The 4,985-nt window shown below is 47.9% G+C and overlaps 1 pseudogene; it reads right to left on the reverse strand.

Annotated features, from left to right (window-relative positions):
- Window positions 1-984: 984 nt before the first annotated feature.
- Window positions 985-1,823, reverse strand: LOC109388574 (40S ribosomal protein S2 pseudogene; annotated as a pseudogene).
- Between the last annotated feature and the right edge of the window lie 3,162 nt (window positions 1,824-4,985).

Consider the following 4,985-nt stretch of genomic DNA (forward strand, 5'->3'; position numbering starts at 1 on the left):
TCTTGTTTGGGCCTGCGTTGTTCCCATGGTCTTCAGGCGAATAGCTCCTGCTTTATACACGCTAATCATTGGAAGAATTCTGCTTAGGGGTTGTGTTTTTACCAAAACAGACCCTTCCAACCCTTACCTTGATTTAAAAGATGCCTGAACTTTGGACTTGCTTAAGATGGATTTGAGGAACGTTCGAGGCCCCCATCTTCTCTATTAGGTGACTTCTTGATCAGTAAACCTTTCCTTACTCCAAACTCGGATGTTTTGAACACTGGCCTTTTTGAAGCGTGGGGCACACGAACTTTTGGATCGGTAACACGCCTACTGTATACACCTTCTGAAGGGGAGGAGGGTTGGAGCACTTGCTAAGGGAGTAGGAAATCATAGCCTCCAGCTTGGGTAAATCTGGATTTGGTGGCAGGGGTCAGATCAATGAGTTTGATTCTTAAGATCTGGGGTCTCAAAGGAATGGCTCAATTGCTGTTGGCTATACTGAATTACACACACACACACACACACACACACACACACACACACACACACTCCACTGGGTCTTGGTTTCCTCCTGTACAAAAATACAGAAAATACACTCTTAAATGAAGTGTATAAAAAGACCGCTCTGGGCCGACTGGGTTCCAATCCAGTCTGTGCCATTTACTGCTTTGTTACTTTAGATGAGTCCCTTAACCTCTCTGAGTCTCTGATTCCTCGTCAGTCAACAAAACAAACATATAGAGGATCCCAATATTTATTCATGGGAGTTGTAAGTATTTTTTGAGAGAATGTACGTGAAGCATACAACAGGCATTCAACACACAGAAGCTCGTCATCATCATGGTCCCTGCTCTTAGTTATGAGTTGTGAGACCTTCAAGTTTCATTTAGATAAAATGAAGGGATTAAATAGGAGGCCTCATGTCGAATTGGGATCTGTTTCTCCACAGAATTTTTTTTTTTAAACAGGTTTGATTCACTTTATCTTTCTTGTATGAAATTATGTGGTGGTCACAGCTGGAACCTGGGTCCTCTGCACAGAAACTGGTTTTTACAAGATGGATCTTTACAAGATGGTCAATGAATTCCTGACAGGGAGACTTGGTGAACATGGTCTCTTTCCAGAGGTTTGGGGGGAGATACCGGTAGGTCTTTGAAATGGCATCAAAGGTGGCCTTGGCGAAGTTGCCCAGGGTGGCAGTGCAGCCCCTGGCTGAGGTGTAGCAGTCATGGATACCAGCCACCAGCAGCAGCTTTTTGGGCACAGGAGCTGAGGTAATGCCAGTGCCCCTGGGGGCAGGGATGAGGTGCACCGGCACAGAGCCACGGCGGCCAGTCACCTTGCAGTGGGCAGTATGGGACTTGCCAATCTTGTTCTCCCAGTAGCCTCAGCCCTGCACAGGGACGATGGACAGCTTGGCCAGGATGATGAAACCCACGTGTCCACTGTAGTTCCCAATGGCGACAAATGCCTTAAACTGGGTCCTCTGGCCATCGCGGGTCTGGGTCTGCTTTTGCACCTGCATAATCTTCAAAATCTCCTCAGTGAGGGATGCCCCCAGGAAAAAAATCAATGATCTCAGATTCCTCCATGGGCAGGGAGAAGAGACAGATCTCCCCCAGGGACTTGATCTTCATGTCCTTGTCCAGGCAACCCAGCTTAGTGACAGAGATCCACTTCTTATCCTTGGCCTTTCCTCCATGAGCTCTGTGGCCTCAGCCTGGACCTTGACTGCTATCACAACCTCAGCTCCATGGAAACTGGAAACCACAGTGGCCTCCCATTCCAGGGTCCCCAGGACCTCTGGGCCCTCCCGCAGCACCAGTGTCATCCCCCATTTGTTGGTATCTCAGAGAAGGTGATTTTTTTTTTAAGAGCCCAAATTGGGGCTGTCACATGAAGTGACCCTGCAGGCATTTGAGTTTTTGATTCCTGGACTGGCTGATCTCTCTCTCTCTCTCTTAAGTCTCTTCCAGTTCTTTCCTTTGTTCATTCTTTCATCAACAAACATTAACTGAGCACTTATTGTGTACCGGGCCTGCTATAGATCTGAGTCCTCAGTCTCACTGCAGAGAACACAGGCTCCAATTGACCACAGGTAGTGGCCCAGGATCTCAGTGGACATGAGGGTAGATCTGGCCTTCTTTCAGATTCTCCAGTGCTGGTTCCCACCTCTAGGCCTTTGCAACTGTTGTTCCCTTTGTACCTACTGTTCCCTCTGCCTGGAAGGCTCTATTCACTAATTGACTCTTTCTTGCCTTTCTTATTTCTACACAAATGGTATAGCCTCAGAGGGGCTTCCCTGACATACAAAGGCCTTATTCGCTGCTCCCTTCCACCACTGTGGCTGCCAGAAATTCTGTGCCTGTCCCTTCCCCCACCACTGGGATGGTCAGTCAGAGGAAGGACGATTGTGAGGAGGGTTGTATGAGGAATTTTGTCAATGCGTGTTTCTGAAGCACCTCTGAAAGCTGAGAGGGAAAATGTGTTTGATGTCCATTCAAGGTCCCTTCAGGACTCAGAGCTGGACAAGAAACCAGGTCTATTGAAGCTTGGCTTTCCTCCTTGACTCTGCATCCTGAGGCCACCCTTTGGAGACTAGGAGCTGGTCCCACTCAGGATACAGGCACCAACTACACAGTGGGGCTACAAGTGGGGACTGTATTTTCAAACAGCAGCTCTCCCCCTTCTCTGCTGTGTGAGCTTGGGCAAGTGCCTCAACCTCTCTGTGCCTGCTTCTGCTAATAGCACTGAACTTGGGAAGTTAATATGAGGATGAGATGAAATAGAGCCCTCACCTAGTAGGTGCTCAATAAATAGTAGCTTGTATTATTACATAACAGAAAAAGGGTTTATTGAAAGGATATTGTGAGGGTCATAGAACCAATAGAAAAGCTAGAAAATTGGTTTTGGAAACTGGCAGGTGTGAGAGAAGAGTCACTCAGGGGAATAGCAGGATGGTGTGAAGGGACACATCCAGCCCCAGCCAGCCACCCTTTCTTGGTGTGACCATAGCTAGCAATCTGACCACTATGTGCTTCCCTTTCCCCTTCATCTTTTAAACAGGGACAAAACTCCATGTCCTGACCTCCTGGACAGATGTGAGATCAGAGCAGATGCAACCTGGGAAGGGTTCCAGAAGGTTCTGGAAGGCTCGAGCTTGGTTCTTATAACATCATCCATAAATATCTACTGTTGGGGCCCAATGTTTGTGGGATGTTGTGGTTGTGCTAGGGCTGCAAGGGAATCTGGGAGAGCCAAGGAAAAGAGCACCCAAGAGCGGGGTGGGAAAGGCAGATGCCAGTCCTTGCTGGGTCCCTGATGTGCTTTGTGAGCTGGAGAAAGTTGCTTTCCCTCTCTGGGCCTCATCCAAAGGAGGGGTAAGGGGCTCCTTTCAGATCTCTCCTCTGCCCCTTACTTGCTGGATGTCCTTGGGTGAATGTCTCCACTTCTCTGAGCCTCAGTTTCCACATCTGAAAAATGAGATTCAGTAACTATGTTACAAGGTGGTTGTGGGAAGTAAATGAGATCATTCATTCATTCATCCAATGACTATCAATTCTGGGCATTGGGGTTAAAATGGGCAAGATTCTTGCCTTTGTGTGATACATAAAGCTCTAGATGAATAAATGATCATCAGTATTGTAATAATGATTATACATAGTATTTCATATGCACTTATTATACATCAAGTGTGCATTGCTTGGCACAAAATAGATGGTCAGGAAATGCTAGTTGCTATTACTGCAATAATTCCAGGACAAACACTGCAAAACTCTCCTCTCTCTCCTGCTCTGAAGTGTTAAAGCGTCTGGTTGCCTCTCACCATGGGCAGGGGGTCGGGGGACTGAGACCTTCATTAGGGATTCCCTGGAGGTCTCAGGTGAAGGGGGCGGCCTGTGTGTGGTCCTGTTTGTGTGTTCTGTCCTTTCTGAGTAAATGTCTCCAATTATCTCCCCCTGCCTGGGCCTGAGGGTCAGGTTTCCCAGCCCAGGCAGATGTTGTCCAGAGTCGCCCTGTTTCCTTAATCCTCAGGGCTCCAGAAACTGTCCTTAGAAGAAAGAACAACAGGCTTGCTGAGGCCACCATCTGTGCAGTCTCGGTTTATAAATGCTCATGAGGGTGGCAGGAACAAGGTCTCTATAGTAACGGTGGAGGAAGGGGCTGTGTGTGTGTGTGTGTGTGGCAGACGACAGGGAGGAAGAATCACCCAAGTCCCTTATTCCTAAACCTTTCTTTCTACTGTGATGAGCTATTAATTAGGACTCATTGCTGGATTATTATCCCTGGAGATAATTAGCTACTGTTCCTAACTGAAGTCTCGTGGGGGACATTCTCTAATGAGACTCATTCATTTCTGCCTACCTGCACCTGCCTTTCTCCTGGGACGCAGGAGAATGTTGCAGATTGCAGGGACCCAGAGGGGAGAAAACAGAGCAAAGGGGACTCTCTATGAAGCTGAGATTCTGAGTGAGACAACAAGGGCAGAGCCTGAATTAGCAAGGGCACAATGATCAAAAAATGCCAGCTATGATTATTCTGGAAGGTGGAATGGAGCCTCCTAAGGGGCCAGTGTTTGCAAGGGAAAGTCACCGCCTCTGTTTAAATGGACCAGTTAGACCCAAAGGTAGGCAGAAAGAGGTGAGAGGAGGAAGGACCCTGCAATCAAGTGGTCCTCAGTCCAAACATTCCAAGTTCAGAGTCTCCTCCTGGCCTTTGCACATGCTGTTCCTCCTATTAGGAACACACTTCCTGCAACTTCACCCAGCTGACACTTCTCCTCAGTCTTAGGTCTCAATTGATACAGTGACACCTCCTCCAGGAAGCCCTCCTTAATTTGCCCTCTCCCCCTTCCTCCACCTGGACTGGGGCAGGTGACTCCCCTGGGTTCCCACAGTGCCCTGAGTGTCTTCCATTACAGCTTTGCTCACTCTGAGCTGTAAGAGCCTGAGAGTGTATGTTCAACTAGATTTTTTTGTTGAAGACTATATTCCCTTACA

The sequence above is a fragment of the Hipposideros armiger genome, unplaced genomic scaffold (assembly GCF_001890085.2).
Source record: "Hipposideros armiger isolate ML-2016 unplaced genomic scaffold, ASM189008v1 scaffold_202, whole genome shotgun sequence".
Taxonomy (NCBI): domain Eukaryota; kingdom Metazoa; phylum Chordata; class Mammalia; order Chiroptera; family Hipposideridae; genus Hipposideros; species Hipposideros armiger.